This window comes from Canis lupus, chromosome 14 (genome assembly GCF_003254725.2).
Source record: "Canis lupus dingo isolate Sandy chromosome 14, ASM325472v2, whole genome shotgun sequence".
NCBI lineage: Eukaryota > Metazoa > Chordata > Mammalia > Carnivora > Canidae > Canis > Canis lupus.
Window position 1 is genome coordinate 18,426,588 of NC_064256.1, and position 15,221 is coordinate 18,441,808.

A 15,221-nucleotide genomic window follows, 5' to 3' on the forward strand; every position below is an offset into this window, starting at 1 on the left:
CAGAACAAGACTGTATTCGGAGAAGGGTCTTTAAAGAGATAGTTAGGTTAAAAGCAGGTTGCTAGAGTGGGCTGTAATCTAACATGTCTGGTGTCTCTGTAAGAAGAAATTAGGACACAAATACACAGAAACAGAAAAGACCATATGAACCATCTATAAGCCAAAGTGTTTCTCAAAGTTGTCATATCAGTTTATACTTCATTAGGTAGTAGGTTAAAAGTTTTCCTTATTCTTTTTTTTTATTTTAATGATTTTATTTATTTATTCATGAGAGACACACACACACACAAAGAGAGAGAGAGAGAGAGAGAGAGAGAGAGGCAGAGACACAGGTAGAGGGAGAAGCAGGCTCCATGCAGGGAGCCTGATGCGGGACTCAAGCCCGAGTCTCCAGAATCATGCCCTGGGCGGAAGGCGGCACTAAACCACTGAGCCCCCCGGGCTGCCCCAGTTTTCCTTACTCTACATCCTTGCTAACTCTTGGTATTAAGACACTTTCTAATTTTTGTCATTCAAATTCATGTGATATATCTTGTTGTGGTTTTAATTTCCATTTCCCTTGTTAATAATGAGGTTGAAAATTTTTACAATGGTCCAAAAGTGATATGCATTCAGTAAAGGTCATACTTTGAATTTTGAAATTTTTTTCATTATTTTAGGGCTGTTCATGTTTCCTCTTCTATGAAATTCTCATTCATTTCCTTTGCATATTTTTCTATCAGATTGGTCATGTTTTTCTTATTTGTTTTAAGATGTTTTACTTATATCAATTCATACTAGAAAATTTACAGTGATTTTCCAGCTAAGACTTTATTAAAAATTGTAAGATGTTTACTGAAGCATTTTGGTAATACCAAAGAAAAATTGGCAATAACCTAACTAGCCATAAATAGGAATTGGTAGTATAGCAAGCGGTACAACTGAACTATAGCCATTAAAAATAATTTTAATACATCTCTGTTGAAATGTAACGATTTCCAGAATCCAAGGGAAATAATTCAGGAGAATAGAATCTATTGTATATTCCCATTAGTGTAAAAAATTTTTTTTGAAGAATGTAACAGTATATAAACATAGATTCTACATACACACATCTACGTATAAGCTGGTATATGCATAAAACCTTTTGAAATTTAGCAGGAAGTTACATGGTTATATCTGAGGAAAGAGATTGGTACTTAAGGATAATAATAGACTTTTTTTTTAATATAAATTATTTGAGAGAGAGAGAGAGCCCCCTCACATGAGCAGGGGGAGGAGCAGAGGGAAAGACAGAATTTCAAGCTAACTCCATGCTGAGCACAGAGCCCTTTGCATGGCTAGATCTCATGACCCTGAGGTCATGACCTGAGCTGAAATCAAGAGTCAGAGGTCTAATTGACTGAGCCACCCAGGTGCCCTGAGATTTACTTTTATTTTTTTCTCTTCTGTTTTATTTTTTTCCATGTCATGTATTACTTTTATTTATATTTTATTTATTTATGAAAAATTTAGAATTTTAGATTTTGAATTTAGAATTTTTAAATTTTATGAAAAATTTAGATTTTTCCCTAGTGAAAAATCTATCCTTAAACTCATCTTTTCATAGCAGTGGTGCAAGGGAAATAAATTGTGAAACTTCTTGCTTACATTTTGTGACAGAGTATAGAATTTATTATTTATTTATTTTTGTTATTTTATTTATTTAAAATCAATTAACATATAGTATATTACTAGTTTCAGAGGTAGAGTTTAGTGATTCATCAGTTGAATATAACATCCAGTGCTCATTACATCAAGTCCCCTCCTTAATGCCCGTAGCCCAGTTACCCCATCTTCTTACCCACCTTTCCTCTAGCAACCCTTAGTTTGTTTCCTATAGTTAAGAGTCTCATATGGTTTGTTTCCTTCTCTGATTTCATCTTATTTTATTTTTCCTTCCCTTCCCCCATGTTCATGTTTTGTTTTTTAAATTCCAGAAATGAATGAAATCATATGATATTTTTCTCTGACTTATTTTGCTTAGCATAATATCCTCTAGTTCCATCCATGTCATTGCAAATGGCAAGATTTCATTCTTTTTGATGGGTGAGAAATATATATATACCACAATCTTCTTTATCCATTCGTCTGTCAATAGACATCTGGGCTCTTTCCATAGTTTGGCTATTGTGGACATTGCTGCTATAAACATTGGGGTGTATGTGCCCCTTAGGATCACTATGTTTGTATCTTTTGGATAAATACCTAGTAGTTCAATTGCTGGATCGTAGGGTAGCTCTATTTTGAACTTTTTGAAGAAACTCCATATTGTTTTCCACAGTAGCTGTGCCAGTTTGCATTCCCAACAACAGTGTAAGAGGGTTTCCCTTTCTCTGCATCCTCACCAACACCTGTTTCTTCCCGAGTTGTTAATTTTAGCTTTAGAATTTATTATTGACAGTGTACATTAATGCTATTGGATCAGATAGATCATTAGTTCATTTGCTAAAACTGTGACCCAAAGTAGCAGAGGCTTAATAAGGATAGAAATTTATTTTTTTTCATGTAAAAATCCAAGTAGATGGACTAAGGCTGGTATGGAAACCACACAAGCTTCTTTTCACTTCTTCTCCCATCTTTTTATTCTATCATCCTCGACACATGGCTTTCATTATGGGACCCAAGGTAGCTGCTCTGACTGCTGCTATAATGTCTGTGTTACAGCCTACCTGTGTGGTAGGGGGGATAGGGGAATGGCAGGCACTACTGTATTTTGAGAGCATAATACAGAAGTGCAGAAACAGGGTCACAACTAGCAATGCAGCTCAATATTCTATTGCTATATATCAAGGGAGAATAGACAATTAGCCATGTCTTCCACAGATGTCTGTTCACAACCCTCTGACTCCTAAGTTACATTTATTTCCTTAAGTGGAATTGAAATCTATGAAAATGACCTTCCATATATTTCAGAGTTTTAAGGTCCAATATAATTGTCCGGCACAGTAAAAAGTGGCATGAGAAAATAAGAACACATGAAACAGGAGTTGAGGTTTGTACAATGAAATATTTTAGCATGTGGAAATATATAAGAGAACAGAAGTGCTGATGGCTTCTGTGAAGAGGAAAGTTTGGACAAAATGTATGTGTAAAAAATTTTTTTAACTTTTGTTATTCAAGTATCCTTGATACACAATGTTGCATTAGTTTCAGATGTACACCATACTGGTTCAACAAGTTTATACATTTTGCTATGTTCACCATAACCGTAGCCACCATCTATCACCATACAACACAACTATCAACAGAATGTTTTTAACATTTCACATTATGATGGGCCAAACTCAGACCTAATAATACAGTACACTGAGGACCAATAGCTAGAGTCAAGTCTGAATACACATTGAGCAGGAAAATTAGAGTTTGGGAATATATTACCCCTCCCCCCCAAATATCTGTCCTATTTACCATCAGAAACTAGGGTAACACATGCGATAATAGATCTTAAGGGCATTGCATAGTGGTGTGAGAATGGCAGAATGTAAGCCTGACTGGGGAAATTCATTGCCAAGGGGACACTTTCCTGACTCTAGATTTAATGTCCTGGCCAAGATATAACGTTAAGTACACTGTAGTAAAACAAATAGAAATGATGGAATTACCTTAGAGGAATATTGAAAAAGAGATCACAAGGCTCATGGAGGAAATACATTTATTATATGATCCCATAGAACCCACTATTTGTTTATTTTCCCTGGCAACTTGCCAGAGGACACTCCTTTGCTTAAGGCAATATGGAATGCACTGATAAAAGTGGAACCAGCATCTTTAAGAAACTCAGTAATAGCTGTCTGCTGAAAGCCAGCATTGATAGGAGGAGATACAGCCATAGAACTAGGCTCAAGAAGGATGATGGTGTTCTGGAATGGCAGTGTCCTAGGGGCAGCACTTATATGGAGAGGCAAGGTGGAAAAAATAATAGCAAGCAGCAAAAACAGGAGGGTAACTAGGGTCTGTTGTTTGTTTAAGAGATCACAGTGTGTTCCTAGGAAGAAGACATATGAGCAGCCCAAAACTATGAAAACTATGACAAATATAACCAGACTTGCATAATCCAGAAGATTAGCAGCTGGAGCACAGATGTCAGTCACCATATTGGATAATTATATCCCTAGAGCCAGTTTTGAGATCTAAATAAACTTTCTCTTCATAAAGACCCTGCAATACTACAGCAAATAAGCATGATAAATATTTCCTCAGTTCTCCCCACAGGGACCTGCACACATTTACCTGAAAGTGCAGTGAAGAAGGGGGATTACATAGTCTTCTTGAGGATTGTTGGATATAAATTCTGAGCTGACACTGATTCCAAAGATCCTAGGGATCCCTGGGTGGCGCCACGGTTTGGCGCCTGCCTTTGGCCCAGGGCGCGATCCTGGAGACCCCGGATCGAATCCCATGTCGGGCTCTCGGTGCATGGAGCCTGCTTCTCCCTCTGCCTGTGTCTCTGCCTCTCTCTCTCCCTCTGTTACTATCATAAATAAATAAAAATTAAAAAAAAAAAAAACTATTATAAAAAAAAAAAAAAAAAACAAAGATCCTAAACGTCATTGTGGTACTCTGGTTAGACTGGGGCTTATGGTGAAAACAGATTAAAAGAGTCATGGGACAAGTCCATCTCACAGGTGGATCCAATGCATTTGCAAACTCACACTGGTTATTTCTCCAGTAACCAAGTACAGAACTTTGATAAATATTCTTATCAGCTGGCAAAAGTCTTACATTGGTTTCATGACCTATTGAACAAGAGCCATTACAGTAGAATGGACTAAGTCATGGGATGCCTGGGTGGCTCAGCAGTTGGACTCCTGCTTTTGGCTCAGGTCATGATCCTGGGATCAGGGATCGAGTCCCGCATCAGGCTCCCTCTGAGGAGCCTGCTTCTCCCTCTGCCTATGTCTCTGCCTCTCTCTGTCTATCTCATGAATAAATAAATCAATCTTTAAAAAAAAAAAAAAGAATGGATCAAGTCGAAGCTCCTAAAATTGCCCATATATCCTCCTGCGAAGACAGTGAAGAAGCAATATGTCATCCTGAGGAGAGTTGCAGAGATTAGCACTCGTATAAAAAACTTAATGAAAGAATGAGTAGCAGTCCTCATTTCTCCATTCAAATCTCCTATATGACCTTTTCGAAAGTTGATAAATCAAACATATGGTGGTGGGCTATTATAAGTTTAACTAAATGGTAGTCCCAACCATAGCTGCTCTGCCAGATTTGGTATCTTTACTGCAACGGATCAACACAATCTCTGTGACTTGATATACAACTATTGATCTGGTTAATGTATTTCTTTAGATTTCTATCGGTAATGACAATCAAAACCAGTTTGCTTTTACACTGGAACAAGAGCAGTACATATCTTTGCAGTTGCTCCAGGGTTACAGTAAGTCTCTTAATGTTATTTTAATATGGCCTGCAAGAACCCAGATCATGCTGCTATTTCATAGAACATCACATTTGTCCACAATGTTGGTAACATCATGCTATTTAGACTTAGTGTATGGTAAAGAGCAAGTATTCTGGATTCCTTAGTAAGACAAATACATGCCAGAGGTGGAAGATATAATACACAAATTCAGAGCCCTGTCACATCAATATTTTTAAGGGATTATATGGTCTATTTAGTGTAGAAGAAGATGGAGTTCTGCAGAAGATCCAAACTGTGGTGTGAGCTGTTCTGCTGTTTAAGTCATGTGGCCCAGGGATGCCTGGGTGGCTCAGTGGTTAAGCGTCTGCCTTTGGCCCAGGGCATGATCCTGGAGTCCTGGGATCGAGTCCCACCTTGAGCTCCCTGCATGGAGCCTGCTTCTCTTTCTGCCTGTGTCTCTGCCTCTCTCTCTGTATGTCTCTCATAAATAAATAAATAAAATCTTAAAAAAAAATAAGTCATGTGGCCCAAGAGATCCAATGATGCTAGGGCTATCGATTGTAGATAAAAATGCTTCACGGAGTCCCTAAAAAGGCCTAATATGAGAGATGCATTTTAGATTCTCCAGGGTTGTGGGTTAATGGCAGGACTTTTGTAACAAAGAAGTACTTGATGTTTGAAAAAGAGCCCTGGAAGAGACTGAGTGCCTGACCACAGGATATTGAGTGATTATGTGACCAGAGTTTCACAACAGAAGATATATACTATCAGATCCAGGGGATCACGTGGTCAAGCTAATGAAACAGCACTCTGTCAAATAATAGAATGGTACATTTAGATCATACCAGAGTAAGTCTAGAGGTCACAAGTAATTACAGAAACAGATGTATCAGTGTCAGAAACAAGACCAGAATTCCACATCATCTCAATTGTATTGTTGCCTCTCCCCTTAATTATCTTTAGGATATCATGGGGGATTCCATGTGACAAACTGAGAAAAAAGGTAGAGAGTAAGGCTCGGTTCACAAATGAGTTGGCTCAATATATTGGTGCTAATAAAAAATGGACTGACACCACTCTACAGCTACACTCAATGTAACCTTGAAAAAAATAATAAAGAAATCCTTCCAGCGAGCAGAACTATAAGTAGAGCATTTGGTCATTCATTTGTATAGAAGGGGAAATGATCTGAAGTACGGACATACTTGGGCCCCCCTGAGCAGGGACAAATGACTTAGGTGACTGTTCAAGGGCTTGGAAAAGCAAAATGGAATCTTGGAAACAAGGGAATTTGAGGAAGAGACATATGGATGGACCTTTGGGAGAGATCAGAAATTCTGCAGATTGTTTTGCCTTATGTTAATGCCCACCAGGGAGCATCTACTGAAGAGAAGGCACTAAACAACCAGTCTTACCAGACAGGGCAACACATGCCAGTGCTTCAGCCATGCAGTGCTTATACAATAGGCCCTTGAACAGAGTGGCCATAATGGCAGGCTTGGAGGCTATACATGTACCCAATAGCATGGATTCCTCTTAGGAAGCTGGATCTAGCTACTCCCCCTGCTTATTGACCTATCTGCCCACAACATAGACCAGTGCTGAGTCCTCAATATGAGATCATCTTTTGAGGATGCCAGCTAGGCACTTAGCAGTAGGGTGATTATATCAGGGCCCTTTCCACCCTGGACTAATTTATCCTTACTGATATTGACATTTCTTTGCATATGTGTTTGTCTTCCTGACTAAAGTGCCTCTGGAGATCATACCATCAGAGTGGTTACAAAATGCATGATTTACTGACATGGGAATTCCATACAAAAATGCATCAGACTCAAGAGATCCATTTTAAGACAAAGGAATTTATTGACCTGGAAGACCTGGGAAGTTCTGACCCAACAATATACTAGCTTTGTAATCTTGGCCAAGTTATTTAATCTCTTTTTGTCTCAGTTTATTCATATTTTAAGATGAGGATGACAGGGATCTTGTTAAGATCATGCGAGATGAGGCAATGTGTAAAAAAGCCCTTCAGATACCATCAGGTATAATGATAGGAATGCATTCTGGATGTGGAGCTGTGGTCTATGGGAGGAGCTTGTGGGGAAGTGGTATTACATGTTACAGGATTTGCCATCTGGTAGGGGAAGGAAATGTGCCTGCACCAGTTCCTATGGCCCTGAGACCCTGTGGTTTCTTCTAGCATTCAGGAACAGATTCCAGGTAGAGGCAGCTTTTTGCTTTGTTTTCTCAGGGAAGTTTTATGTATAGTAATCATTCCAAAGTTGATGTGCTCCTTTTGTTTCCTCTGAATACCTGAACTCTGTCCAGTTTCTTTTAAAAGAACTATCTTTGAGGCTTTCTCTTTCTGTTGTAAATATAAACTTTCCCAGGGATATAAGAATTTTGGAGCTTGAAGTTGGTTGGCTGAGTCACGAACCCATGAGAATTAGTGTTCATAGTTGAAGTTATGCCTTATTCAGGTTGTACAGAAAGTGGTACTTCTTGGGGGATATGAGCCAGATCTTCCAAAGGACAGTCTGTGAGCACCAGAGCCTCCTTATGACCATACCCCTCAGCTTTGCAGCTGTCATAAGTAGTCATACATGGTCCCTCTTCCTGAATTATTCTTGAACATATTGAGCAGAAAAGTCTTTGGTTAGATATATATTAAGCTTTTCACATAAGCTTCTGTGTAGATTTTATTTAAATGGAAGAGAACAACTATGCAGAAGCAAATAGCTAGAAAAATAAAATGTTCTGCTGTATTTTTATTCCTTGCATCATCCCAGCCAAATTATTATCTGTGGAGAAAAGGGGATTCATTGTCACTGTTTTCTGTGGGCATATGTTGGGGATAGTGGTTATTAGATCTCAGCAATTAGTAGGTACTACTCACTTTACTTTAAATATTTAAGAAAGTTCAATTTTCCTGTGTCATACCTTGAAGGACAATGCAGATCCTTGAGAATTTGAAAAAGATGGGGTCAGATCAAACTATCCTTAAAAATTACCCTGCTCTGGGATCAAGGATACCTAGGAGTTTGGTGGGAGAAGGGAGTGAAGTGATGGGAGGAAAGAGCCTGATATACTCACAGTTGAGTGAGTAAAGGGCAGTGAGAAGCTCCTTTCCACTCACTAGAACAATAGGGGTGGGGCACAAGGCATAAGGATTGATAACCAGGCAGGAATAGGCTCCAGTCCCCCAAGGATCATAATTTCAAGAGTTGTAAAGTGAGCTGGCAAAGGGTTCCGTTATGTCAGCACCACGAGGTGATTTGGTAAATTAAGGGATGGCATTGGGGCATGAGTTCAAATTGCTCTTTGAGGGAGAAGGAGGAGTAGCTGTAATGCTCTGAATCAGTTTCACTGGGAAGCTATGAAGAAATCCATGGGCCACTCACAAGCCAACACTGAGAGTCACCCACGCAACAAGAACAGGCCACAATCATTGGACAGTCACAGCACATTAGGCAGGGATGTGGTCAGTCTTTCTGTGAAGCTGGGGCTATTGAGGTACTACAGAGAATCCAGACATCATCTCACAAGCGGGAACCAACCAGAAACTGAACCAACACAACTGGCTTAGGACTCTAGCAGTGACAACTTCAATAACATCACAATGGGAATCTTTTTTTTTTTAAATTTATTTATTCATGAGAGACACACACACACACACAGAGAGAAGGAGAGAGAGAGAGAGAGAGAGAGAGAGAGGGAGAGAGGCAGAGACACAGGCAGAGGAAGAAGCAGGCTCCATGCAGGGAGCCCGACGTGGGACTCAATCCCAGGTCTCCAGGATCAGGCCCTGGACTGAAGGCAGCAGTAAACCGCTGAGCCACCCAGGCTGCCCCACAATGGGAATCTTGAATGCCATGTGTAGGCAACTGCAAATCTGCCAAACTGAGACTGATAAACTAGTGAAGAGAGAAGAAATATTCAGAACAAGGGAGAAAGAGAATGAGTCCACTTGAAATGAGTTCACAAACCCAAGCAGCTAAGTCAAAAAAATAGACCACAAACTTGATTATGAATTCATTTCAAACAAAGTAACTACAATTTTGATGAGCATTTTTAGGATTGTTAAAGAGATAAATGTAGAAATACTGCCCATAAATGCACAAGAAATTATGAAAAAGATAGAGAGGAAATAGTTAATTGAAAATCTTGAGGGGATCCCTGGGTGGCTCAGTGGTTTAGTGCCTGTCTTTGGCCCAGGGCGTGGTCCTGGAGTCCAGGCATTGAGTCCACATTAGGCTTCCTGCGTGGAGCCTGCTTCTCCATCTGCCTGTGTCTCTGCCTCTCTCTCTCTCTCTCTCTCTCTCTGTGTCTCTCATGAATAAATAAATGAAATCTTTAAAAAAAATTAAAAAAGAAAATCTTGTAAATTGTACACACACATATATATTAATACTTACATATTATATAAGTAAATACATAAATGCAATACATATGTAAATTTTGTTGCATAGGTATGCTATACATGATCTATGCATATATGTTATGTATGTATTAGGCATAATCAAATATGCACATACATTTAATATGTATATTATGTATATATATGTGTATATTCAATAAACATGATAAATTATGATTACACAAAAAGAGAAAATTTGTGCATTGAAAGATACTTTTGAGAAATTTCTTCAAATGAAGCACAGAAAAAACAAAAATATATGAAAGAACCATTAAATACATGGTGAATAGTTGGAGAGACTTCAACATATGTCTAATGATTCCAGAAATAGTGAAGACAGAAAATAATGACAACATAATATTTATTGAGATAATGGTAGATACTTTCCAGGTTTGGAAAAAAACATGAAATCTTTGGTTGAAAAGGAAAGAGAAATAACAAATAAAAGCAGAAGAAACAAAAATAAATCCATAGCTGGACATAGCATAAAAAAACTAAAAAACATTAAGTTTAGATACAAAAAACTTAAATTCCCAAGGGAATTTAAGGAAAGGAAAAGGAAAAGTCCTAAATAACCTATAAAAGACTGGGGACAGAACCATCAACAGAAACATCTGATGAGAAAAGACAATGGGGTAACATATTCAATATTTTGAAAGTAGACATCAGGCTGGAAATGCACACTTGGGTAAACCATAAATCAAAAGAAAAAATGAAATTAAGACATTTTTTAGACATAAAATTTCTGGAGGATCTGTCACTAATTGATTCTTATTGAAAAAAATGATTACATGGTGAATTGTAATAGCAGTAGAAGTAAACCTAGAGGGAACACACGTGACTTAAAAAATTGGAGACACATAGGACCTTGAGAAAAATATGGAGGCACACAAATTGATAAAATATGCCAAAAACTTAATTCTCTAACTAAAACTCTAAGCATCAATAAAAGGATGTGTATGTATGTGTGTATTTGTGAAGGAATATTAAAGAATTGTATTTTTCAGGGAAGGCTATAAAGATATGGATTAACTTCAATTTTTAAAAAAGTGATTGAAAAAATATAAGGACCACTAAAGGAAGAGAAATACAGTCTACAGCTACTATGAGAGTAGAGGATATAAGTAATGTAGAAAACTTTATCAATTTAATGGGAGACATGAAAACAAACAAACAAAAAAGAAACAGAGAAAGGATGATAAACAGAAAACAAAATATGAAGAGAAAATGAAAATATATACTGGTCTCAAGAGAAAATGCACATATATACTGATCACAGTGAAAATAAACGGATTAAACTCACTTAGTGAAATTCAGTCTGTTGTGTTAACTATCTGCAGCTTACAAGAGACTCAACTAAAATAAAAATCACACAGATTGAAAACAAAGTACTTACAAGTATACCAAGCAATTAATCAAAGGATATATCAATGTTAATATCAAATAAAATAAAACAGGATATAAGACAAAAGACTTTGATAAGAATGAAGAACATTCTACCAAGAAAATATAATAATGAATTTGAGGGCATTTAAAAACATAAATGCTTGAAACATATAAAGCAAAAACTAAATTACATGGTGAAATTAACAAGACACAATGTAGTTGAATTAAAAACCTAAACACGACATGAAAAAGATTCCAGAGAAATATTGAAAACCTGAGACTTGAACTCAGGACTTTTGTCACAAGGCACAAAAACACAAAGTATAAAAGAAAATATTACATATTTTACATTAAAAAAGCATTGTTGTAACAGAAGATATAACCAAACTCAAGAGTTCACCACTTGGGGTGCACTAAATTGAACACTACTTGAGAAAATACTGAAAGTAAAGAAATTTTTTAGTACTTATTACAAGTAAGGGGACAGGGAGGTAGCTCTCAAAGTATTGTCTCCCATGGGATTAGTACTGGGAGCTTTTATTCAGTGTATTAGATGGTAGGTGTAGGGAGTTTGCACAAGCACTTTGGTTTAACTGTGCATGCCTAGCATGTCAACATTGCATATTTAAAAAAATGGCAGAAAACTCTGCCCATAGGAGGAGATCTTAGTATTACGATAAACTAAAGTAACTTCAGGACAACTCAGTAAGGCTTCTGCACAGGTTCTAATCTCCAATCTGGCTCAAACTGGCTTATGTAAGGGGCTATTGGGGGATGCATACCTAGCAAGAGGTGATCAGATGAAACACCTAGTTGAGGTCTCCTCTGCTGTAACTATTGGTTCTGCAAAACAAAACAAAACACACTCCTTCCATTCTCTTGTCCCTTCCTCTTTCTCTCTTCTGCTTAAAGTTTTCAGCCCTCTTATTTGAGTAACTTCCCACTGCATCCTAGGTAAAAAAATATCATATAAGACAAAAAACACAAGTCACATAACCAAAATAGGATTACAAAATCAAGAAAGGATTAATATCCAGTATGCAAAAACCTTCTGCAAATCAATAAAAATGACAACTTACTAGAAAAACAGACAAAAGATGTGAAAAAGAGAAAATCTGAATGGCCAATAAACATAAGAAAAGATTTCATCCTCACTAGTAATCAGGGAAATATATATCAAAACTATTTCATATCCTTAGATAGGGAAAATAATATGAAGAGTTGGAGCAACAAAACACTCATAGGTTCTTGGTAGGAATACAAATTGTAAGGGGAGCAATTAGTATTACAGAAGCTGAAGATTTCTATGCAATTATGCAAGATTTCATGCAATTTAATATTACCCAACAATTAAGATGGATGAACTAGGCCTACCTGTATCAGCATGAATAAATCTCCAAAATTTATTAATTCATGATAAAAGTGAGTTGGAAAGTATCTATAATATGGCACCATTCATTTAAAATTTTAAAACTTGAAAACAATATAAATTGCTTATGATTACTGTTGAGTAACAAAAATCCAACTGAATAAATTTTAAGTATATAATTGGCTTTATTAGTTGATTCATGCATGAATCAGGCAGTATCCCATCTAGCAAGTAAAGGGGAGGGTCTTATCATGCAGATTACTTCATCTTCCTTTGGGGAATGAAAAGGCCCATGTGATAAACTCATTGGCACCATCTGAAAATTTCTGACTGACCATTTAAAACTAGATTTTGGGGGGAGGCTGAAATTGAAATCAGATTAACTATTAAGCCCCAGTTTGAGGACTCAGCCTAAGAGACACCATTTTGAATCTGTGGTTTTCTTTTTAACATTATAATTTTAAATGAATGTAAAAGAAATTTTAGGTGGGGTGCCTGGATGGCTCAGTTGGTTAAGCATCTGACTTTGGTCTCAATATCAGGATTGTGAGTTCAAGCCCAATGTTGGGCTCCATGCTATGCATGGAGCCTACTAAAAAAAAAAAAAAAAATTTAGGTGTTATATTTTGTTTAAAAAGTAACTCTGACTCCTGGTTTAGTATCCACATGTATAAGGCTCTAAAGTAGTTGTTCCCACCCTTATAATAAAAAAGTGTGTTGAATGAAATAAACATCAGTGATTTTTTTCTTGGACCCCTCAAAGAACTGAGGCCATAAGACAAATTGCTTAACTGAAATCTGGACACACAGGCAAACGCGGAGAATATAGTTGAGATCTGCTTACCTGGAGCAGAAGCCAATGAAGTCATAAAATGATAAGGACACTCAAGTGGTAATTTTGATGAATTGCTGGAGGCTGAGTGTGGACTAACATGAAAATGAGAAACTCTTAGTCTTAGGAGGGACCTACATTTTCATAGGTTTTGCCTCTAGGTAAAGAGCCAAGAAAATTCTGTCTCCCAGCTCTGGCCAGGGGAGAAGAAAAGTAACCATTTTGAAATATACCCAGAGCATTCTTCATAACAAAGGCCTACTCTCTAGTGGGAAAGAATTACCCAGTGTTTTACTCCACCCACTAAGAAGGGCCTTTACCCAGCTCCAGCTCACTTTGCCTTAAGTAAGAGGGAGAAGTTAAGAAATAGTTGTGAAAATCACAGCCAAGGAACACAGACTCAGTAAAAGCCTGAGATTTAATTACAGAATTATAGAACTTTTTCCCTCCCCCACACCTTAGCACCCATTAACAGGACTCTAGTATAATTCGCTGTGGATTATAGCTAAAAGAACTTCAAAATACAGACTTAATTTAAGGAGGATGCAAAATCAAGGATACTAGGGGAATTTAAAGTCTCTGAAATCTATAGCTTATGCATTTCCAGGGCCCAGTATACCTGGGCCACTGAAACAAATGACCACAAACTGGGTGTCTTATAGACAACAGAAACTTATTATCGCACAGTTCTGGAGGCCAGAGGTCCAAGATGGGAGTGTTGGCAGGGTTTGTTTCTTTTGAGGGCTGTGAGGGGGAGTCTGTTCCATGCCTCCCACCTAACTTCTGTGGCTTCAGGTGTCCCTTGGTTTGTACATGGAGTTCTTGTGTCTTCACATAGTCTTCCCTCTATGTGTCTCTCCCTCCTCATGAGGTCACCAATCATATTGGATTAGAAGCCCACTCATCTTAACAAATTATATCTGCAATGATCTTATATCCAAAGAGGTAACATTCCTACATACTAGGAATTAGGACTTAAACATATGAATTTTGGAGGTACACAATTCAACTTATTACACAGACTAACAAAATAATAAACAAAGAAAACATAAATTGATAATATCAGAAATAAAAGAGAGGTCATCATACACTGTGTTAACTAACTGGAATTAAAATAAAAATTTAAAAATAAATAAAGAAAAAAAGAACAGTGAACAACAATAAAAAAGAAAGAAGTCATCACGACTTATTCCACTGACATTAAAAAGCTAATAGAAGAATACCGTGAACAACTCTTGTTACAAATTTGGGATCTTTAATGAAATGGACCAATTTCTTGCAAGATACAAACTATCAAAACTCACACAAGGAAAATTAGATAATCAGAATAGGCTTATATTTTTTAAGATATCAAGTCAATGATTAATAATCTTCCAAAAAAGAAAGCACCAGACCTAGATGGTTTTACTGGTGATCTCTACCAGACATTTAATAAAGAAACAATACTGGTAATGCAATCTTTTCCAGAAAACAGAAGTTGAGGGAACACATCCTAACTCATTCTATGAGGCTAGTAGCGTCACTCTAATATCAAAACCTAAAAAAGACATCATTAGAAAAGAAAATTACAGGGATCCCTGGGTGGCGCAGCGGTTTGGCGCCTGCCTTTGGCCCAGGGCGCGATCCTGGAGACAGGGGATCGAATCCCACATCAGGCTCCCAGTGCATGGAGCCTGCTTCTCCCTCTGCCTGTGTCTCTGCCTCTCTCTCTCTGTGACTATCATAAATAAATTAAAAAAAATTAAAAAAAAAAAAGAAAATAAAATTACAGATCACTATCTTTCATGAACATACATGCAAAAATTCTCAACAAGGTATTTGC